This window comes from Athene noctua, chromosome 1 (assembly GCF_965140245.1).
Source record: "Athene noctua chromosome 1, bAthNoc1.hap1.1, whole genome shotgun sequence".
NCBI lineage: Eukaryota > Metazoa > Chordata > Aves > Strigiformes > Strigidae > Athene > Athene noctua.
In genome coordinates, this window is record NC_134037.1 from 36,860,526 (window position 1) to 36,885,062 (window position 24,537).

Consider the following 24,537-nt stretch of genomic DNA (forward strand, 5'->3'; position numbering starts at 1 on the left):
CTGAAATCTTACGGACCTGAGATTATCAGAAGCTACTGTTGAAGTGAGGGTTTAATTCTCTTTTCGTTTTTGCTCTGATCTTTACACAGGTGAGTGCTTTCTACAGGGCTTGTATAGAACTGTCCTTTGATTTCTTTGATTTTGTAAATACTGCAAATCTGACCATAAGCATCTCAAATTGGGCACCTGAAAATAAGAATATAGTGAATGACCACTAGAAAATACTTTCAAGTAACTTGCTAAATACTGGGTAATTTTCCTGTAGCAACAGATCATGTGTTCATTTCTGAAATACAATATTTAGTTAGTTTAATGATGAGAAAACTTTCTTTTATTATCATACTTTCTCATGGAACAACAGGAATCCTACAGCTCAGTTGTCTTTACTGTGAAAATTTTAAGTTCCCTGAACACTAGACTTAGTATCTATTGAGAGAGGTAGTATCTGGAGAAACCATTATGTGTGATCACATAGAAGCTTGTACATGCAAGTGAACTAAATTAATGTTTCTTGGACAATTTAACAATTTTTTGAGGCTTCCTACCTTTTTAGTGCTTGTGCTTGTAACTGTCTTGCTTAATGAGTATTTTGCATTTAGCCTATTTGGGTTTTTCTGACTTCCATTGTCAGTATATGACAGTCACTCATAGGACTAACCCCATAATTCCGGTTCTTGTTACTCCATAAGCAGTTATAGTATGTTGTCAGTTTCTTGCTTACCTAGATGAAAACATGGTACACAAATTCCAGTGGGTTTTCCCGTTGTTTGCCTACAGCAGAGAAACACTGATGCACTTCAATCTTAGTTTTGTTCTGTGGAGAACTTGTTCTGGTAGTTGTTATAGATTTTGCACAAGCACCACTTATCTCTTGCTGTTTTCCTTCCTTCCAAACCCCAGATAATATCCTTCTGCACTGGTACTTCTCCTAGTCTCTCTTGACTCTACATCTCTTTTGTCATGTCTCTAAACTCAGTTCTTCAATCTGTACCCTAGAAAAAAGGCTGCTGCTTTTACCTCCATGACTGTGTTGCCAAAGGAACTTCTGAGCAGAGCCGTTGAGGAAGCATGGGCTGGATGGACAGTGAGCTGTACCGAGTAATTGCTGAACAACTGGGGCTGGAGGGTGGTGATAGAACGTATAGCTGGAGGCTGGTAACTAGCAGCGCATCTCAAGGCTGAATACAGGATCCAGTCCTGTTCAACATCTTCATTAACAATCCAGATAACAGGGAGAGGGTACCCTCAGCAAGTTTTCAGTGATACAGTACTGGGAGAAGTGGCTGATACACTGAAGGGTTGTATGTTGTCCAGAGGGACCTCAACAGGCTGGAGAAACGAGCTGACAGAAGCCTTCAAAGGGAAGTGCAAAGTTTGGCCTCTGGTAGGGAACAACCCCAGGCACCAGGACATGCTGGTGGCCAAGTGGTTGGACAGCAGCTTTGCAGAAAAGGACCTGGGGGTCCTGGTGGACACCCAAGTTGAATATGAACCAGCAGTGTGTCCTTGCTGCAGAGAAAGCTCATAGTATCCTGGTCTGCACTGGGAAGCATCACCAGCACATTGAGGGAGGTTCCCCTCAGCACTGGTGAGGCCACGCCTAGAATACTATGACCAGGTCTGGGTTCTCCAGTATGAGAAATGTGGTCATACTGGAGAGAGTCCAGCAAAGGGCCACAAAGATGACTGACTGGAGCATTCCTCCGATGAGAAGAGGCTGAGAGCTGGGGGGACTGTTCAGCCTGGAGATGTGAAGGCTTGGGGGAAGAATCGCATCGATGTGTATCAATACCTGAAGGGAGGGTGCAAACAAGATGAAGCCAGGCAGTGGGCACAAACTGAAACACAGGAGGTTCTGTCTGAACATCAGGAAATATTTTTTACTGTGAGGGTGATTGAGCACAGGCACAAGTTGCCCAGAGAGGCTGTGGAATCTCCATCCTCAGAGATACACAAAAGCCATCTGAACATGGTCCTGGGCAACTGGCTGTAGATGGCCCTGCTTTAGTAGGGGCTTGGACCAGATGACATCCAGGTCCCTTCTGACCTCAACCACTCTGTTGTTTGGATTCTGTGAGCTTGTTCTCTGTTCCTGTACTTGGTGTGACAAACCTGGCAGGTGCAAGGTGGCTGCAAAAGAGATCCTGGGCAGCACTGCAGCAGGAGGGCTGCAGTTACGGGTGCGCTCTTCAGAGGATGAAGATACAGGGGTCAAGGACAGCCCATAGGTAACAGTCACCAGAAGTTCATAGCTTGGCGAAATTTGGTTGCATTGCAAGACTCAAGGGCAAAAGGCACACCTCAGGCATACAAGGCAAATTACTTGCTAAATTTAAATCTGTGCTACAAGTCTGTAGGAAACTTTCTTGCAAAGCTTAATTGGTGTCACTGTTCTTTTAACATTGTGAGCAGAATGACTTTAGCTAGCATTCATTTTGCAGCAAATACCTAATTTGGAAAATTTTAAACAGCAGCTGAAGGTTAGTGAAGGTATTATAAGCCACTGAAAGCAAAATGCAGCAGTTTTTGATACCTGCTATTTTTCTAGAATAATTGGGTATTCTTTCTGTTCAGCAAAGAGGTCTCTCAATTAATAACTTCAAATATTTTTAAACAGGCAAATGTAGTGTCTTGTAAAAAGCATTTATAAAATGGTTAGAAAGTGTCATTATTGGCACCAGGAACTGCTGACTCTACCTTTAGAAACGAAATATGACTTAGCTGCAGCTATTCTGGGGAAACATACAAGATAGACGTACTTTAAAGTAGAACCTGTTGAATACATTAACTTTTGTGATTTATTATTTCTGCCTTTTGCTCATATGACAAGCTGCTTTGTCCCCTGTGTAGTCAGCTGCTACACCAAACTCTGTTCACAATCCTCCCATTTTTCAGCCAATGTGACACTAAATTACTGTGCTCATCACCTTGTTTATGAAGTCAGAAACCCCTTGAGTTCAGCGAAGTGGCGGAAACATCTTCTGATTTCAAACTTATTTTTACCCATAAAGTTCTTCCTTACTTGTCTCAGAAGCTGACCATACTAAGAAGAGCTGCTATAGCATTCTGAATCTGTGAGGTTTGATTATTTATGCCAAAAGCCCCCCATTTTACTAGTATTTGCACTGTCTACACTTGAGATCTCATTCTGCATCTGTTTCAGATATGTGGTTTCACAAGGAATTAACTAAACTAATGGGCTATCTTTAGTCTTTCCCACCTGGTTCCCATTACCAGAACTGTCTGTGAACAGATAAGGGATTTAGATTATTAGCAGATTTAGTAACTGAGTCAGAACTAGGCAATTTGTCACTCCCTGGGCCAAATAAGCACGCCAGGAGAAAATATGCTGCAGTCAGTATTTAACTTCTCAGTGAGGATTGCCTTACCTTGTACTACCACAAAGCGTTGAAGAGCTGGCAGTGGAATTTAAGTGTGGGTGTAAAACCCTACTCAAGGGGTGCTCACCAGCAGGAAAGCACTCAGGGTGAGGTTTAAGGTAATCTAGCTAGTACACGTATGGGAAGGTTCTGAGGAGGCAAATTTCGTCTGTGCTTTCGATAGCATTTGACTGCACTGCAAAGGAATGCTGAGAGATTCTGAAACAATGTACCACTTTGGCAGCCTACTTTTCTGGCAAAGTATTTTTCTTCCTTCATGCAGCAGTGATCCTCAGGCAAGTTGGTTGAATCGACAGAATCTACATCTTTGGGAGTGGATTTATTCAGTGAGCAATGTACGTTAAACTGTCTACGTTCTTTATGATAACCCCACGGTGATATCTGAGGGCTAGACAGGAGAGATGTGCCTGCAAGGGCTTTGCAGAATTTCACTCTTGTCTTAGAAGCGTTAGCAATCTTCCTTTTCAGCCTAGCAGCATGTTACTCATGCTGCCTTTTACCTGAGACTATATTTTTTTTTTTTTTGATTCTTACATCACCAGCTGCAGCTGGCCCCCCATTTCTGAATTAGATTACTGATAGACCTCCTCTGGTCCCTGTCCAAAGGTGTGTTAGAATTTCAAGGCAATCACTCATTCCTCTTTAACTTTGCTTTCCCAAGACTGGCTCAAAAGTTAAAGCTAAAAATGCCTAAAATGAAATGTCTGAAATGGAAGAGAAGTCCTCACAGTACGTTTGACAGGACACGATCATTTGGGAATATGCTAGATGAGCAGTGGCCTTTACAGAAATATTTAAAAAATAGTTAATATCCACACAAATTCATTTTAAAAAGTCTCTTCTCTGTAAGTGTGAGACGCTATCACAGTATTGTGATTCACAGAATCCATACTGAAGTTCATTTAACTGCAGGTGAGTAGCTTCTGCTCTATGAAAGAACAGCCCCATGCCTGACATCTATAGGTTACCTATTTACTGCAGGCTACTTTTGTTTTTCAGATGAGCCTGCAGTTATTTTATTGACAATTGCTGTTCATCACCAAAATGGAAATCCATATAGGTGATCGGTGACCACAGAGCATGCGGTGGGGGGGTGGGGGGGTGACAGCAAGAAGCGAAAATTAAAAAAAAAAACTCTGGTAATTGCTATGGTATGTTATCTGTGTGGCTTTTACTGGGTTCTCATTCCTACACTACAGCTCCTCCCTGTCCTCCAGATAAAATATCTAAACCAGTGGGTCCCATTCTACTTTTAATATGCATGAGAGTGGTCCTATGGTATCTTTGTCAGGGAGAAGCTTCAGCAGAAACAAAAGCAAATCTTCTCCCCAGAGATAAAGGGTGTCTTGCACCAGGAATGGAATCCATCTGTCCTTAAATACAGGGATGACTCCAGGAATATCTTCCAGCTGCTCTGGGGTACTGTAATCTCATTTTCCTGTCCTCACTATTTGGGTTTACAGAATGAATCTGGTCACAAAAAAACCTAAATTTAAAATAATCTATTTGCTTAATTGAATTATCCTTTAAGGAGAGGAAATAAGAAAAATGGGCCAGTCCAAGGGATTGACTCCCAGTCAAAAACCAGTGCTTCAGAATCCAGTCAGACACTGGTAGGGGTGGAAATGCAAAACGATTAACTTTCCTTAACTAAAATGTTGTCTGATAACACATAAACTACTTACCAATTGAAATGAAACAGTAAGACTTCAAATAGGAGCTTTTGCCTTAAAACATAATGTCTACATTTTTTGTAACTTGAATGAAGCTGTTGGAATACAGAAGGCCTGTGGAAAAGTCAGAATGTTAAAAAAATGAGGCACAGCTAAAATAGGTGTTCACATAAAGTCTACTGGAAAGGAAGAGAAAGGGGGAAAAGGACCGTTTCACAGCTGTCAAAATCAGGGAATTATGTATGTGCATGTAACACTAAGTGAAAGGGAGCAGATAAAGTAAGACTTACACACCAATTGCCAGTAAATAATTTACATGGTAGGGAATGAATGGTGCTTATCTAGAGCAAGTCTCCTTGGAAAGAAACCGAAGGTTGATCCTGAAAGGAACATCATCCTGAAGTTGGTAAGCATACTACTGCTACAATCCCAGCAAATTTTCTTGTTCTTTGTCTCTGAATATAAGCTGCTAAACCTTGAGCCAGTTAGAAATGTTCTTTTGCAAACATATGAGCAAGCTATTCTTTATCCAGACAAATAAGAGATAAATTGTGCTGGCAGGTCTATGTTGGCAGCTACAGTAGCTACATTTGAGAACTGCATGGGTAATTCCAAAGCCATTTTAAAACCATGGACTTTAGGATTGGTTTTTTTCAGAAATTGATTGCAAAACTATAAAAACATTTTAGGGAGTATCAAAGCACTAAACTGAAATAATCAACAGTCAGAAAACTTCAAGAATTGATGCTGACAAGCTGTGAGGTATTTTAACACGACCACATTACAGAGATACAGTGTAATTACATCACATTCATATATATTTAGAGTATGCCAACAAAGCAACATAAAGTAAATGAACTGGCCTCATTAAGTCATTGGCTGTGACTTAAGTCAGTGCCCATGTACATTTTTACAGGCAGAACTTTACCCATTACATGCGCTGTGTAAAACACAGCTACATGTAATCCACGGGGAAACCCAGCTAATACCAACATGATTTAAACACAAGCTTTGTGACTGAAGAGGTACATACAGTAAAGGCTTGTAGTCTATGTCAGACCTGATTTTTCCATTTGATTTTTCATAATAAAGTGTGGGGAGAGAAACTTAACACTCACAGTACTAACCACCTCAGAAAAACCATCTTGGGAGTAAAATTTCTAGCCATGCCAGTGTAATAGCCTTTACCTTTTTGTGTTTATATTGAATGGTCTAAATTTTGATCGACTGAATTATACATAGCAATTCACTTTCATAGAAATTTAAATAGCCAGGATGTTTTATTATATTATGTGAAATGAGAACATACATAATATCATCCCAGGGTTTTCTGAGAAGTCACTTGGGGTCCTCTACCTGCTCATCCTTCCAAACTACCATTCATCAGCTCTGACAAAATATGGTGTTTCATACAATTAACATATTTTTAAAAAAATGTGTTAACCATAATGACAGAAGCTGTTTACTATAATGTGTAACTGCCTGAATTTATGTTAAAATATTTTATTTTCATATCTGGGTGAACAAAACCACCTTGGACATCTGGAATATCATCTGTTCTTTGCAGCAGGGGTCCAGCAAAGTGGCGCGGGTGCATGTTAAAATGTCATGCTGCTTTGTCTCGGTGATCTTTCTGCCTTTGGCATGCTCACAGGATTCCTGGTAGGCTGTCCAGAATATTGTGTTTGCACATTTAAGATGGTGCTAATATATATATATTTCTGAGTCACGCTACTTCTCGTTCATCCCAACAGACCCTCGTGGTCGGATGGGTACAGTGTGAACCTGCCCCTGAGTGAAAGCTATGCCGACAGACCTGACCTGTGCCCTGCAGCTTGTGGATGGGTGCTCCTGTGCTGCTGTTTTCCCCACCTAACATGTTGGGTGGAGGAGGAACAGGGTGATGCTAAAGGCACACTGCTTTCCCTCCCAGCCTCAAACACTATCTGTCCCTCATACAGCTATTCAGCAAAGTCTGGTTGGTATCTCCAATCTACCCACACTGTTCCTGGTGTTTTGAAAAGTCTCGGTTAGACTGAAATTACAGAGGTTGGTCCAACCACCCTAGGAATGAATCTAGAAATGCTTCTTGCCTGCCTCCTTATATACAGGCAAGGGGTACAGTAAAATATGTTTTGCCTTGTTTTCCCTTTCCATCTTTTTTCCCCTCTTTGGTTAGGTTGAAGTTCTTGCACTCAAATTTTACTTGTGAGTTTTCCTGTATTTTCCCAGAAGATTTACAGAACAGATGCTGCTGTGTCTGAAGTTATTTTTAGATTTCCGAGGGAGAAAAGAGGGGCGAGAGTACAGACATGCTCCTCCTGATGAGGGAGTGGCACATCAGATGGTGAGATAGTGCTCAGCACTGCTTGGCTTCCACCACACCGTGCAATCAACCAGCTTGTTTATACTGAAAATATTTTGTTGACTGTTTCCTGACGTTGTATCCTGTTTTGCTAACAGAGGGGGTTTTATCCTGTCAGCAAATTTACATTTTCATTTAGTTGTCCAGTCAGACTTTCTTTCCCAGATAATAATTATCCTTATCTGTCTTTTACACATACAAGTAAGGCTGAACATACAAAGTACTGCCCTGAAAGGCAATGCCAAAGGCAAACTCCCATTCTCTAGAATTTGTCCAGATTGTTAAACATTCCTAAATTATGTCAACTGAAGATGCAACTGTCACATTCACCCTGCTGCTTTGCACACATGTGGAAAGTTTCGAAAACCAAAACAAGCTCATAGCACATTTCAGGAGTTGTAGGAATGTTAACCTGAACACAGGATTTAACTCCTCCTGGGATGCAGGATTACTCAGGTGCTTTGTGTACTCCCATTTTCCTTTTCACGTGTACATCCACACTGATCCTTGACAGTACTCTTTCCCTAGAGACACACACACACACACACACACACACACACCCGTTTTCTCTTTATCACCTAAAAGATGCCAAGTTGACATGACTATTGTATCTACAGGGGTTGATATGGCTGGAAGAAAACATTTTGTTTAAATTATTTATTAAGTAGTGGCTGAATGTCTGTGGTGTCGTCCAAACACTCAAAAAGGATGCAGTGAAACACACGCTGCAGGTAGTTGGGGTTGAAGATTAAGGAAAACACAAGAGATTTTGAAGTGTGAACCGTTTCGTTTCCCTCTGTCAGCAAAAAGCACAAGAATTTTATGGCCATCAGGTGGAGTGCAAAGCGGCTTTGTGCATACAGTCGGTGTCACTGTGCCACTTTTGAGGTATTGCGTGAAGAGAAGCAAAGTGTTTACGAGACAGCTGACAAGCCAGCTGGTGATGCTAGGAATGAACGCTCGTAAAGCCAAGGGACGGGGAGGCAACGCGAAGCTCCAGCACGGCTGGTCAGGGAGGGGCGGTTGCGGGTGCCCCCGGTGGTGTGACGCCGCGGCCGAGCACGATGCAATGCCGTCGGGCCGGGCCGCTCCCCGGGCCACACCGGCGTGCCAGCCGCGGGGAGGAACAGCTGGGTGTAGGCAGGTGCCGGGGACATCCCGCGGAGCCGCCACGGAGGCCGGCGGGAGGGCGGGAAGGCCGGCGGGGGGCGGAAGGTCGGCCGGCACCTCTGCTGCCATCTCCGCTGCCTCGCAGGGCTGGGGCAGGCGGACGCTGTGCCGCCGCCGAGCAGCGGCGTGGCGGGCGCCGCTCCCACCCCGGTAAGATCTGCCTGGGCTGGTCCCGGGGACGGGCCTGCGCGGGCAGGGGCGCCACAGGGCCTGGGCCCGGGGCAGCTCGGGGCAGGGAACCGGATGAAACAATCTCTGACTTCTGAGGTTTGCCGCCACAGCTGGAGAGCTGCCACCTACTCTGTACCTTTCTTTGTTAATTAAGACAAAGATAACCTAAAACCTGACCCGTAACTACGTTGATAAGAAACTCCGACCTCTCCCAGAACAACCAGGGGCCAGCCCCGAGCGGCAGGCCGAGGCTCCCTTTCAGGCCACGCCGGTACGGAGCGAAAGCCGGCGGGCCCCGGCCGGGATTCCCTGCTGCTGCTGCTGCCGCCTTCTCCTCCTCCTCCTCCTCCTCCTCCTCCTCCCGTGGCGCCGCAGCCCCCGCCCCCGGCCTGCCCCTGTGGCGCTGACGTCCCGGGCGGCCGTGCCGGGCCGTGTCGGGCGGCGGGGGGCGGCGCAGAGCAGCGCAGCAGCCGCGGCGGCAGGGCTGGCAGCCGGGCACCGGAGCGCGGCGGCGGCGGCAGCACAGGCAGCGGCAGGTAAGGACGCGGCGCCGGGCGGCGCAGCAGGCCTTCGGCCGCCCCCGGCCTCCTCCACCGCCCCTCCGCGTCCTCCTCCCGCCCGGCGGCGGGGCGCCGGCCCTCGCCGGGCCGCGGCGCGCTGCCCCCTCGCCTGCCCCCGCCGGCGCCTCTCGCCCGGCCCCGCGGCTGCTCAGCCCGGCCCGGCCCGCCGACAGGTGCGACCGGTTCCCCGGTGGAGCGTTCGCCAGAGGCTTCGTCGCGGGGAACGGGGCTTGGCGGGGGCAGGCGTCCCGCTGGGAGCAACCGCGGGCTGCAGCGGCGGTGGCTGCCTTAAGGTCTGCTCGGGGCTGGAGGCGAGCGCTGCGGGAGAGGACGGGACGGGGCGGCGGGGCTGTGGCGCCCGGCAGCTCTCACCTTACCCGCCTCGGTAACGATGGAAACACGTTACCGCCGACATCGCGGCGCAGGATGCGTCCCGGGGCGTCCGCGGGCCCGGGGAGGACCGGCAACTGCGGGGGGGCGACCTGCTGGTGCGGGCGGGTGTGTGCGTGTGTGCGCTCCCCTCAGCCCTCCGCGGGGTGGGGGCGCGGCGCCCAGGCCTGCCCCAGGAGGTACGCTGACAGCCTGAAGTGATTTTTCTTCCTGAAATGAACTGTCACAGGAATTTCTCTCCTGTTTGTTTGGTGTTGTTTTTGTTTTTTTTTTTCAGTATCATCCTCTATAAAACACCATCCCTGCTCCTCAGCCGATCTCCTGTCCTTGTTTCAGAAACATTGCAGTGTTGGTAGGATTATCCTTGTCACGGAAAATAAATTTTTACAGCCCTGACCGGCCAAACACAGTATGACCGATAGTACAGTTGAAAAAACATCTTCTCTTGCAGTAGTTCTTGTTAAAGTACTTTTGCAGGCTGCGTTTTGGGAAAGCAGCATGTATAAGCATGATGTACTAGCAAAAACTGATAGGCAATTCCTGTTAACTTCCATTCATTACTGAACAGGAAAACTGAAGAAGGTTAATGCACTTAATGGGCCATCATTTGAATACGACTTGCAGTGCAGTACATTTATTGTTGATGCTAGTCTGATACTTGCCCCTCAGATTCCTAACTCGTAAATCCTGCTGCCACCAGAGGCTTTTAAGATTGAGATAGCTAAATTAATAGTTACTGGTTGTATAAAAGGGTGATTGTTACCTGATATTTCCTCCAAATACTGCTGATTGTCAGCTCTTTTTTACAAGGGTAGAGAGAAGTAGTACATCGTGACTTGCGTCCCATCTTGCTCTCGGAAGGAAAAGGCATTTGAAGCGATCTAATTTCTTACAGTTCAGTTGGCATTGCTGGGCTGCAGAGCGGCCTGTGAACTGGGTTCGCAGCCATCAGAGTACAAAGGTTGGCCATGGGGCTGAGTCTTCCTTCTGTTGCAAATGTGACAAATTAACAGGGTAGAGGTGAACTTGTGAGTCAAATGTCATCTGCAGTTCTTCTTTTCAAGACGGAGGGGAATGCTAGGGAAAAAAGCCTAATAACAATAGAAATGATTTAATGATTAAAATTATCCTTGTGAAAATTTAAAAGTATAAGCAAATGTGTTCTTTCAGTATTTGTTTAAATGTCATAAAACTCTGCTAATGTACAAGTTAACTATGAAGTGTACAGTTTATAAAATTGTTGAGGTGGGAGAGTAAATATCAAAACTGTCAGAGTACAAGTTAGGAACCTTTGTGATAATGTTTTTGCTAACATTGAAATTAGCATTTAGCTTGACTGTATTTTTAGTGGATGTGGTTTTAATGTGTATAAGTTAATAAACTATTTAGTGATGCCTTTGACTTTGTTATGCTTTTGACTGTGAAACTATAAAGCCAGCAGTGTGAACATAAAGGCAGTGAAGTTTGCTGTGAGGCTTAATAGCTTTCTGAATTAAAACTGTGTCAGTAATAGCTTGCAGAAATTGTGAGTTGAACTAATTTCCCCACCCCCATATTTCTAGCCCGATTTGGCATTCATGTATAATCTGCACTAAGTACTGTATCCTTCAGGATCCCGGATCACCATGCGCCTTTGTTTTGATACTGGGTCAGTATTTTGACCATAATGTAACCGTAATGTTCTCATAAGCAAGTATTTCCTTGTGCCTGATCCACAGGGGTAGAGAAGTCTTTGTGACCCAATCTAACCTTCATATTCTCTTAGTATTTGGTAATGCTCGTCTGAGGAAAGCTTTGAGGTTTTAGAAATTTTGATGGTCTCATGAGTGAGGTCGCAAAGTTGAGTAGGGACTAAATTTCTATTGCGACTTTCAGGACAAAATGCAGAAGCGTGAGTTAAGCTGACAGATTCAAAAACAAACAAAAGGGATGTACTCTGTTTTTGACCCAGTGTGTAGTTAGTTAAGCTTTGGAAATCCTTTCTGAAGCATGTGGATATTGAAAGTTTACAGGGACTTGAAAAGCAGCTTGACAAATTAATAGAAGAAAAATCCACTAAGGCTGACTTGTACAGAGTACCTCCTGTAGCTCAGGGAGTCACTGGGCTGCACGTGAAGCCTGGGAGAATATACTTGGAAAGTACTCCCAAGTATTTACCAAATTTTTATATTAATTTCAGGCGTTGACTACTGCAGGCAGCATACTAGAGACAACAGACCTGCCATCTTGCCCAGTAGGGCAGCTTTTAGGAAAAGTATTTATTTATCTGGAGTGTTTGGGAACAGCAGAGCCAAAGGGACCAGGTCTGGAGATAGGAACTGTGGGTGATTTTCCTCATGTAGAGATTGTGAGTCGCCACTGAACTGGGAAGCCAACTTAAGTGGTGCTGGGGGCAGTTCTGGCACCTTCATATTTGGAGTTGTCGTTAATGTCTTTGATCAACAGAATTAGCACAAAGTCTGAAGGAGACGGAGTAGGGGTTTCAGGCCTTGTTTTTGAAGCTCTGTTTTGGAGAACAAGAGGTTTTTGATCTATTCAGTGGCTGTATTCAGGTACAAGATATTATTTTCAGAAAGGAGATCCCATAATGCAGATAGGTAAAGTCAGCTTGGCAGCAGCACCATGGAAGCAGATCTGAGGATTATGGGGGGATCGCGATAAGTGGTGGGATGCAGTACTGTTGAAGTTTATAATTTAGCTTTTCATATTAGTGAAGCTTAACACAATAATGTGTTCAGTTTCGGCCACAGCCCTTTAAGAAAGATAAATGCAAATATCTTAATCTGGCAGAAATGGTCAAGGCTTAGGAAGGGTTTGGAAAACATCTTCTACAGAGACCACATGTATTTGCAAAGTGTGTTCTACAGAGGCTAGAATGGTTTCTAACAGAAAGAGGATGAGATGAGGGGACAAGAAGATGCTGCAGTCTTAAAATTAATGAGAAGTGGTATGTGTCCTTCTGTACTGAAAAAACTAGTTTGTACCAGAGATTTGCTGTAGTTCTTAAACTCTTTGCTTTGGGGAAAACTGGAACAAGCTGAGGTTGTACAATCTCCTTTTTGCGAAGGTTTTTTAAAGTCAGATATGACTTGTGTAAGGATATATTAAAGATTTTCCTCATGACTGTTTTACTTGTTCTCATGCAGAGGGTTGAACTTGATGATTTCTTCAGATGCTGTCTATATTCTGGCCTGAGTTTATGTGGAAGAAGTAATTTTCATGCCCAAAAGAAATGCAGTTTCTGTGATAAAGACCTAGAATCTTTTCAATTATTGCTGGTCATCTGATGTTATAGCTTAATGCATTTGGTTTTAAAATAGTTAGTGTTGAGCCAATCTATTGCAGTTAACAAAAAAGCATTGTGGCTTAGGAGTGTAGCCTATAATCCTGGAGGAAATGTAGGTGTAGGATCATGCCATGATTTAAACTAGGAAAATCAGAGGGGTAAAACCTGAGGTATTCATCGTCTAATGTAGTATATACTGTAGGTGGCTTCATAACCTGTGTCCAAATGTTACAGCAGCGTCTGTTCTGAAACACTTTTACAGAACTGTCAGTTTATTTAAAAAAAAAGAAATCAGACTTGTTAAGTACAGTGAGTTTCTTTAGGTACCCTAATTTGAAATCTGTTTTTAAAGTGCGTTTGAGAAGATAAAAATTACTTAATATTTTAACATAGCATGCCATCTATTTAGGTTTTTATTTTACTGTTTCTTGGAATGAGTGTATTATGTTTGTAGTAAATACAGGTGACTGAGACATGTTTCTGAAGTATTGATAGACACCATAATAATATAAAGAACATGTAGAAAAAATACAGTTCCTGAGCTGAAGTCTGTGGATAAAACTTTTTTTGGCCAAAATACCAGTTTTGCAAAGTTAAATGTGAAGTAGCAGCAGCCGTCATGGTTTTTCCTATGGTTTTGATGGCAAGAGAAAGACAGATCAATCCGTGGGCTCTTTAATCTCTGGCAGAATGATTTCTCTAAGTAACAGCTCTATGCAGTGAATAGCACGTATTTTACTGGAAAGAGCATGCTATTTCCGTCTTTCAATAAGCGATTATCTTAGAATACCAATTAAAAAATTAATTTAACCAGAGCTAATTCTTGCTTTTTCTTTTGTTGAACAGCATGCAAAAACGGAGCAGCGGGTGATGGGGCTGGGGAGGGCTGGCTCAGTTCAGCCCTGCTGCTGTGCTGTGCGCCGCAGCTCCAAGGCAGAGCCCATTGCCACCTGTGACCGCTTAGCATGGCCTCGTGAAGAGGGTTTGGTAGCCCCTGCAGCACGCTGGCTTTTTCCCAGTGTTTTTGGAGTGAGTTGCAGCCAGATGGTGTTTACCCTGCAGTCACGGTGCTGGCTGCAGCTCCTGTAGGCATGCTGGAGCTCTGCGAGCTGAATGGCAGCTACTGTCAGTAGCACAGCGTGCACAAACCCTTGGTTAGCATGGGTTGGGACCTGTGCTGGCTGCCGGTCATATCCAGGGTTTATGTGGCTCCTGAAGCACTTCTGTCAAGCTGGGGGTCTTTCCTTACATGCTGAATGCTTCTGCTCACTCTGCAAGTGGATGGATGAAGGGTAGTTTCTGCTTGCTCCAGGGAATGAGAGATGGATGAGGTATCTGGAGTTATGAATGCTTCTGCTCACTCTGCAAGTGGATGGATGAAGGGTAGTTTCTGCTTGCTCCAGGGAATGGGAGATGGATGAGGCATCTGGAGTTAAACCTCGCTTTTCATATGGACATCTCGCAGTGCTGCTGTGCTCACCTGATGTCTGAGTGGTAAAGGCAGAGTGGGGCCAGTCTCCAAACTGAGATCTGGCCCTGGCAGTGCCAAATGGATGGACGTGTCTTAAGTGGTACTGGAGCTCAGGTGGCCACATCTGTATGTGCATCTTTCGGGGTTTGGTCTGCTCTCAGAAAAATCAATAGAAAAATTCCCAGAGTCTTCAACTGGAAGTCTGAGTGGATCCTGGATTTGTAAATGCTCAACAAAAGGCCTTTTTTAACATAAAAGAAAACTTTTCTTTAGGTTTGGTTGGGGTTTTTTTGGTTTTGTTTTTTTTTAGCAACATGCCTTGAAGGAGCTTGCTGAATTTATTTTGCAAAGGTAGTTAAACAGACAATTAAATTAAGAATATTATTTACGTAGTGGATAATTGTTTAGTTTTGTAAATATTTTTATTTATAATTAACAATATTTGGCAGACTGATTTGAAATGTGGGGGAGGGATAAAAGAGAAGCAGGGAATGTAATAAAGTCAGTGGTTCACAAAAATTTTTCCAATATCAGCAAGATCTCCAGCTATATTGGTAGCAGCGACTTTATGAATTACATAAGTGGATCCTTCAGGCCTGATCTGAAGTTGTATAAGTATTGTTGCATTTCATATTTTGAGCAAGAAGTACAGCTTGTGATTTGTATGTCTAGAACTCTGTCTCTCTCATTTGCTGTACTCTTTGTTGCCATGACACTCAGTAAGGTTTGGTCATCTCAGGTTTGTTCTTAGCACCCTGGGTCCAAAGCAACCTAACTAAAACAGGTGATACTGTAATAGCTGTGTTTCAGAAGAAGCTTCCCATAGGAGGGCACTGTGTCCTTCCCCAGTCCTCTGGCACAACCTGTGAGGCTGGCTGTGCCTGTGGTGGGGTGAGAACACCCCCTTTGGAGTTCCCATCCGTGCTTCACTCTTTCCTGATGTATTAAGTGCAGCCCATCACACCCACTCTGTAATGGTGGAGGTGATAGCAATAATGATATTTCATTAAATCTTCTGTTGCAAAGATTGGCTGTTTTGCTGCGTCTTACTTTTTCTCATCTGGATGAGCATTGTGTGCAGGCACATTGAACTTGCCCACCATGGCGATGGGCTTGTTTGAGGCAGGGGCACTGGAGAGTTTTGGGAGGGTGATGCTCTGTAGCTGCTCTGCTGAGTCGAGGTTTAATGGTGTGCAGTAACCTCCTGTACTGTTTGTTGGCCCTGCTTATGTACAGTGGAGTTTCCAGAACAGGAATCAAAGCATTCAGGAGTGAAGAAACTGACAAATATTTTAATAACTTCAATTGTAATGATTCTCTTGGGTTGCAATTTTGTGGCTAGTTGAGCTGAGGTAATTGCCTGCCGGCCCCCCAAAAGGAGGAAATTTTCTCATGGCTGTGCCCTCCCCTCCGCTCCTTTCCCAGCAGCTCAGATGGTCACTGGGCTTTTCCACACCTCGGTGCAAACTGCTGGCTCTGCAGAACGCCAACAAAGCCTTTCTTTTCTCCATCTCCCTGCTGCAGAGGGACGTCAGGCGTCTCAGAGTTTATGCAACGGGGCAGCAGGAGCACATAGCTGGGGAGCAGAGATGAGGGGTTTACACCTCTCAGGGTGATAAACTGTTACCCATTCAGCTCACCCTCTCAGGAAACCACAGTATTTTCTGCAGTCTCTTAAACCTATGTAACCCTTTGTTGCTCCTACCAAAAAGTACACAAATGCCTCCAGTAGCCCTTTTGCAGAGAGAAATGCAGACATAAAGAGCGTATGTAGGGAATTTCAGAGTCATAGCAATAGGACGGGAAAGGATTTTAAAAGATCACGGACTTCAGAGGGTCCTCAAATAACATGGACTTTTATTATACTATAAAGATAAGAACACTTAATTTTAGTACATGTGGTGGTTTTGGGGGTGGGGAGGAATTTCTTTTGTGTTGTTTTTGTGATTTTTTTTTTTTTTTTTTTTTACCTGGGATCCTTTACAAAAATAGGAAAACTAATAAGATAAATCTTTACCTCATTTTATGGGCTCCTAATAAGTTGTTATTTTTACAGTGTTTGCTGACTGCTTTAAAGACTTTGTCGTGTCCATGCAGCAAGCCTTTTTGTCAGGTGCTTGGGTACATGAATGACATTCTGCAGTGAATTGTATTTCTCTGCTCTGTTGCAAGGAGTGTAACCTATGTGGATGCTACAGGGATGATGCTGTTTCTCCTTCTCTCATACTTGTTGCCTTGCCTTTCAGTGAACATGCTGCCAGGCCCATTTTATTCTCTTAATATTTTTTCAAAAAACAGACTTGCTAGATGTCTACTAATTTGTGGCAATATATGTGCATGTTACATCATCACTTTACTGTCCTTGTCATTTCTCAGAGACTTTAATGTTTTTTATAGATTTCAGTAACCGATCTTGTGGCCATGGCTAAGAGCAGTGCTTCAAATTTCAAAGTTCTTGGGAAACAGAAGAGAAATGGGCTTGTCTGTCATAGTTATCTTGAATTGGAATTGTTTGGAACAAAGCATTTAACTTCAAGTGTACAGAAGAAACAGAAGTTTCAAAGATGGTGTGACGATCTTTGTCTTCAATTACCATTCCATTACAGTACTTCTTCTCAAGCATCTGAAATTAGTCATGCTTAAACACTCAATCTCAGATTATATGGACCTTGAGATAATGTTTGGTTCACTGCATGGAAGTCATATATTGAAATAATTTTTTCTTAGGGTGTTTGGAGATGCAATATGGGCTTTGAAAATGTAGTGTAACACCTTAGTATTTTTTAAAAATTTGTTCTTGTATAAATGATCTAAGCTTTGGTTAGGGGAAGGATGCTTTTTCAAATACATTTTGTATCATATTCTGATGTTAATCTGAAACAAATTTTAGATCTTGGTTTATGGTTTGTATTGAAGTTTTACATACTTCCAAAGAAAAAGATTATTTCTTACTAACATAGGGAGAGGAATCATAGACATGACGTTTCTTACCCTGTTATCATGCTGTACAAGTCATGGCTTGCTCAAAAGGTCAACACCCACAGAACATGGTTTGTGCAGTGCAGTGGACTAAGTAGCTGCTTTTTTGGGGGCTGTAACAGTCTTTCCTATTGTAAATGAAAATAGAGTTTTTCAATGATATGGCATCTGATGCTATGGGTATTTCTGTGTTACATGCTAAATTATAATTATATGTATTCAACACGAAAGCATAATACAATGATAAATAATGCATTGACCGTATATTCGTATGGGTAATTCTTTCAATTTAAATTCTTGCAGCCTTTTCCAATTTTTCATATGTATATGTATTTTTTAAAATATTACGTGACATTTCTTTTAACTTGGAACTGAAAGTACTTTTTTTTTAACAAGTGTTGAGAGTTCAGCTTCTTTATTTCAGCTGATACAGAGTTCTGTGTCTGTTCATGTACTAGTCAGCCTAGCAGGGGTTTTAAGATACTAAGCTGGCTCATAGACTTTTTTTAAATTGCCCTTTACGGCTCCTGTTGCAAACCTTTCTGTTAAGGTCCCAGATCAGTTACTGAGCTCTGTAGAAGGCGAAATATTTTATCCCTTTAAAAAAATGCAGTTCTATTATTTCCTGAATTTTTTAACATCTTTTTAAAGTAAAACATTGGGAATTCATGCGGTTAATAAGTATTGACTGCTTGAGTGCATCAGATGGAAGTGGAAGTTTAGATGGTTTCAAAGAAACCAACTATTTGAGATGAGTTGTTTTCTGTATTAATCCTGGTTTCTTTATGAATCCCAGTGGGAGGGAAGAGAACGGACAAAGGCCACTTTATGCCGCTGGCGTGTTTGCTGAATGACTCTGCTGCTTTAGCCCTGGGGAAGAGGTGGAAGCAGAAGAGAGGGAAACTATCAGGAGAAGGAGGAGTAGTTTGAGGTGAGCTCCTTCTTAAGGAACACGTGAAGGCTGAAGGATGATGCCAAGGTGGGAAATGCTGGGGAGCTGAGGGGACCAAAGGGACCCCGGCAGGTTCAAGAGGAAACACTTGAAGATTGTAGCTGAAGAAAAATGCTGCTTTGACTGCCTGAAGGCAAAACAGGTTAGCATCAGGGGTTGCCCTTCCTACCATCCCTGGACTGGACTTTAAAGCCATGTTTTCCTCCTCAACTGAAAGATGCTGCCTGATCCTTATGCATGCCCAGGCACAGACCCTGGGTGTGCCTGCCACGGGTATAAGACGACCATGAGGCCTTGCAGTTTGGCCTAAGTATTTCACCCCAGGACAGGTAAAGGTTTTGGAGTGACATCTGAAGGTTTGCTGAGGTGTGGTTAGCTGTAATTAATGAAAGCTAATTGGCTCATGTTTTCCTAGGACTCCGTGTTCTCTCTAGCAGCTGCTCTTATTTTCATGGGTTGTCTTGTTGGAAATGGCCAAGGAGTTTTGAGAGGATCCAGGTAAGACAGGAGCCTTCTCCAAAGGATCTGTTACTTCCTCCACTGTACATATCTTATGGAAAACTTTGAATGGGCAAGATACAGTTGTACATGAGGCTAGTGCAGCTTTGTTTTGTTGATCAGCTGTTCCATTTTAAATTCATGGCCTAACTTTGTGATGAACATCTTACAGGCAGGCAAACCCACAAAACTCCAACCAGTAGTTTCCAGTCTGACAATGAGGTAAGCACATCTGTGTGATAAAGACAGCATTTTTTTCAGGTCTTTAATTTTACTTTTTTCAGGCTTTTGCTTAAGGAAAAGCTGTGTAACTATCACACACCTGAAAATACAGGAGAACCAAGTCAAATATGAAATAGTAGACACATTTGCAGGAGAACCAATTTTATGTGGTGAGGAATTAGCCCGATGATGTTAGCAAGTATTTAAACAAAGTTTGACAGTTGGTGTGTGTGTGTATCTGTTTAGTTTTGAAGGTCATGTCTTAGAAGTCTTCAGATTACTACTGTTGAAAAAGAAGGATTTTTCTTCTTTTTTTCTGCAACATCACCACTTCCCTTAAGCATCTCCTGCAAGTGTTTGGACTCTGCTGAACTTTTAACATAAGCTAAAAGTACCTAGGGAAGTTAGAAAAACTAAAGCACCTTCTCTATTACTGTACCTCTGTCAAGGTCTTCACATATATTTCAGTACTAACGAGAAGAAAATGTGGGAGAAGAATGAAGGGTTTTTAAAGATCTTGCTGTAGCTGAGGGAGGATTTCCCCTTTTCAGGTACCAGGGCTCTCCTCCAAGGCCCCCCACCCTGATGGGATGGGAATGTCTTGGGGTGAAGCTCGGGTGCTTCAGGCTATGGTGAATCATACGTGGGATGCAGACCTTGGTTCCGTGATAGCTGATACCACCTCTTTGTGCTGTTGGATTTAATGGCAGTCAAATTTTGACCCAGATGCATGTGATAGCATTCATCTGGAGTTCACCAGAGCATGAAACAATGAATACTCCAGTATATGTTGTTAACATGCATGTCACCTGGATTGGCTTCCTGGATCGAATTGAGTCTTGCCCACAGTTCATCTGCCTGGATCACTCTGGGATCCAGGCTGCCGTGGAGGTGTGGTCTGGGTCCTTGGTGCTTCAAGTGCAGGGTATTTGTAGGTGGCTTTACAAGGTGGCTCCCTCTGAACCAGCTTTCTTTTTTCAGTATCAGCTGTTGCCCTTAAAAAAGTCCTGTGTAACTTATTCCCAGGACACCTGCTTTTTTTTTTTTTTTTTTTTTTTTCTTTTACATTACTGTTTCCAGGATATCCTGCCTTTTGTGTTTCACAACTTGCTGGAAATGAGAAAGATTTGCATGGCGTCAGTCCTACAAATGAGCATGGAGCTTCGCATGCTTTTTGTGGACTGCATATACCAAGAGAGATTACAAATGGAGTTTGTACAATAGAGCAAGTAAAACTGGCTGCATCAGTACAGTTTTCTGAGGACAAAAGAGATGCTGCTTTGTTTTACTTGACTGCCAAGGCTTGTTGTCTAGTGAGAAAGGTAGTGGAGAGACACAGGGCAGAACATCTGATGGAAGCAGAATTTAAGGATTGGAAAGAGAGTTTTAATCAAAATACATATTTTTCTCTACTCTGCCTTCCCTTGCTGTGAATGACCAGTGTCATACCAGTAAGTGCTGGATTGGGGATGGATGTAATTATTTCAAAGCTGTCAACCTACAGTTAACCCCACTCATCAGCCTGAGGTTCAGAAAGTGATGTGGAGAGCACGTTTGCTGTGAGGAACACTCCTCTCACGGCAAGCTTTGCTCACGTGTGCGTGGCACAGCCTGGGAAGCCCCACAGTAGATTGTGCTTGCTCCCCATGCAAACCAGCAGGAAGGAGTATTTTTTGTTGTTGCAGGCTATTGTGGGTTGTTGCTCTGCTTGGGACTCCTTTGGCTACTCACAGTGGTCCTTGCAGCGGATGATACTGCACTGATCTTGTTCTGGGTCAGCAGAAGCACCTTGTCACCGTGCCAAGAGCACCCTAGCAAAGAAAGCCCCATGCCTTTTGCCACTCAGAATGGGTGTGGATTCACTAGATTCCTAAACCAAAGCAGCAGTCTGTTTTCCTGTTTTGATAAAAATGGAAGTGGGGGGAATATTGTTGCACAGCAACAGTATTAGGTGCAGCTTAATGTGTGAGGGGGAGGCAGTTTAGAGTAAAAGGGCTTGATAAGGTGAGTAACTACCAGGGGTACAAAATTATTAATGCTGGTTTTGACTAGGGTGGTGTAGGCAGAAGCAGGCATGTGGTGTAGGGAAAGCATGATCTGGAACAGTGGCTGTGGATGATCTGAACAGAGGAGCCTGAGAAGATGTGGTTCACCTTCCAGGCAGAGCCTCTCTGGCTAGCTAGGCACAGAGGCACAGCACGGTGCAGGACCAGCACAGCTCCCCTGGCAGGATGGAAAGCTCCTGGCCCTCTGCTGTTCCCCAAAACCAAATGCAGTCCCAAGCATTTCAAGGAGTTTTTCTTACCTGGGATAGCATCAGTGGTTTTTGACTTGCTGATAGCTTACAGTTTTAACAATAAATGTGAGCTCTAGAGAGCAAAGAGAAACTTTACAGTTTCTCTCTAGGGAACAACAAAAAAAATGCATTTTGAGGCTGGAAGAAGAGATAAACTATGGGATGCCTAGAGAAAGGGGAGAAGCTGAGTGTCAAAGAAAATCATTCATTACAGTCAAGGCCTATCTTTTATTGCACTGCTACAACATAAGGGCAGGTCAGGCAAAAAATTAGTCCTCTGTCCTATACTTCCCTTCCCTTATGTTTTTCAGTATAAAACTAGTTCAAGTAGTGAAGGCTTACAGGAAGGCTGCTGTAATTAGAGGATTTCCTGGGTGGCTCAGGATTTGTCTCTGAAGCCACACCTGGTGTATTAGGGTTTCCTATGTTGTTATTACAGGACACACTGTGTATGTGTTTCCAGAATTATGTCAAAAGCTTCCCTATCAGAGGAGGATCATCACAGAGCACAGGCTGCTGGATGCATGAAGAAATTAGTAAAACCTGAATGAGTTTTATAGAGTAGAAGCTGGAAAAACAAGTACTTTTTTGATAACCTTTGAAATATACTTGCGTTTTTCTGTTGTGTGCTTAAACTTGAATGTCAGTAACTTCTGCTAACTTGCCACTTCTAAAAGAAAAGTTGTTATCTCTTAACAGACCAGATGCAGGGGTAATTAATTTTTATTTTTTATTTTTTTTTTTAAAAGAAAAATTACATTTTTATCCTTCACAGGTCAGGACACTGGGAGATTAGCCAGCACAGTTCAGCCTTGTCTCTGAAGTGAGTATAGGAAACGGCTGTTGCTGGTTATGCAGGTATTTGAGTTATTCCAGAAGCATGTATTTTTTTCGTTTGTCACAGTAAACCATTATAGCTAGCAAGTTCTTTTTACTAGTCACCCAAATACAGTAGAAACTCTGGAAGTTGTGAATTTTCTTTTAACAGAGCTTTGATACTGAGATGCAGTGTCACATTGATGGTTATTTTTCTTTCTGTAGTCAGAAAGCAATATTGCATTTGGGTTTTGGGGGATACTGTGTCAAAAATGTACTCCAGGTTTATAGTTCAGTCTTCCGAACTGTAGCTGAGTGCTTCTTCTAAACATTCTCTGTTTATTAATAGAAATAATGTTAATTCTTCAGACCTTATGTCCTTCAGTCAATAAAAGGAAACATGTATGTCCCTGTAATTGAAGACAGGTATGCTGTTGTGGAGGGTGGAACATGAGTCTTTGTATAGAGAGGTGGAGTCTCCATTAACATGGTATGACAAGGGTGCTGATTCATCTGTTGATGCATTTTGTGAAATGGGTTGGTTGTGTGTCTTTGTTTTGGCTTTTTTTAGTTCAGTGGGTTGTGAGTTCTGTCAGTTGGGCTGCTTTGTACTATCATCTTACTCTCTTTGAACTCAATTATTCTTGAGTTTTTGCCTCAAGACTTCATAGAGGTCTCTGGAAGGTGACTGAACCTCATGTGTTTATTACTTTGTCTCAGCACCAAACAAAGGAATTGGGCTTTTCTGGTTTCCTAAGGAAATGCCTGACTTGAATTAACCCTCTGAATTCTTCACTGTAGTCAGATTTTGTCTATTCTACACATAATTGCTTCTTTTATACTGTTTTGATTTTTTTCTAAGATGGCCTTAGATTTCTAATCATATGATGTTGCAAGACAACTATACTTCCAAGTTTTTAGTTTTCTAGTTCCCATGAATAATTCGAAACCAGGAGGAGGATTTTTACTCCAAAGAGGAAATACAGGAAGTCTTATGAGGAGTTTAGTATTAACTCCTGCTGCCCCTCCAAGAGGGTGCTTAGGTCCTTCAAGACCTGAAATACCCATCACAAAAGCAGATTTGAAATATTTCCATTCACAAGGAGGAATTTGAATTGGTCATATCTGAATTTTGTATAAAATTTCCTGATCGCTGTAATTTAAGCACCTATGAAGCTCAAATTTTGGATGAATTTACAAATAAGGTGTATGGACGATGTGCATCTGCAATAAAGAATATATTTGCTGAAATATAGGAGGTGCTGAAGACCTCCAGTTTGGAGTCCCAAATAGAGTGCTTGAGTGAACTTGAGTCAGAACATTGTAGAACAGAAGTCCAAAAAGCTGAAGAGGATGCTTTGTAAAGCCCTGAGCAAGGGAGTCATTGGGTTGTTGTCTTGTGGGTCCACTGATGGTAAGTTTCATGTGATCCCACAGTCTTTCCTTCAATAGCAGCACAGTCTCTTCTGCATCTTTGATCAGTCTGTTTGGTTTAGAATTGTATTTTTCATCCTTTAAAAACTAGTAACATGTTAGTTTTCCATGAAAAAAATTAGGCACTGTTTTGTGGTTTACTGTTTAGCAGTCAGGAGTAAGGGTCTTGCTTGTAATCACAAATGCATTAATTAAATGTTTTTATGATCAGGACTTCACGTGTGACTTTTTGAACTGTCTCTTAGACCCTTAGATTGACCCTGTTGATGTTTCTGAGTACTTGCAATATCTACAAATGCTGAAACCAACTAGGAATTGACTTTCAAGTGTTTGTGTCAGGAGGCACTAGCACTTTGGCTATGTCTGTACATGTACTGAATATAAATTAAAAAATTTAAAAAATAAAGAGGTGGCGGATTTGCAGACTGGGTGTGATGTCTTTCAAATCAGAATGAGAAATATTGAACTAGGAAGAAAAAAATAATCCTAACTTAAAATCTGTGTTATTGGTTAAAAGTAATTCTACAAAAGATTTTGGAAAGGATTGATGGTCTTTGTGTTTAGTGCCCATTTCTAGTCTGTGTGATTTCTGTTTCCAGTGACTGTTCATTACAGCTTTTTCTGCCAGATTGAAGAGTTCTGTAGTCTGTTTTCTGTGTAAATATTTTATATATTTAACCTGTGATTACATGATCCTTACTGTTTTTTGTTTGGCAAAGAGTTTGTTAAAAACTTCATGGAATTTCTGTGTGGCTGGTACTAAGCATATGGAGGAAGATGTATGTTTTGCCTTGGCCTTGGAAGAACAAGGGTATGTATCTTTTTACTTAGAAATTAGTAATATTTTTTTCTT

General features: G+C 42.8%; 1 protein-coding gene across 5 annotated transcripts in view; it reads left to right on the top strand.

The window, feature by feature from the left end:
• The first annotated feature begins 9,226 nt into the window (after window positions 1-9,226).
• MYO6 (myosin VI) overlaps window positions 9,227-24,537 on the top strand; it is a 114,363-nt gene continuing 99,052 nt past the window's right edge. For 4 of the 5 annotated variants that reach the window (XM_074895935.1, XM_074895938.1, XM_074895939.1 and 1 more), the window contains exon 1: window positions 9,227-9,316. The gene's annotated coding sequence lies outside the window, so the exon portion shown is untranslated. Of the gene's footprint in view, window positions 9,317-18,490; window positions 18,561-24,537 lie in introns of those variants that run through there. The other variant, XM_074895936.1, reaches the window with a different exon arrangement.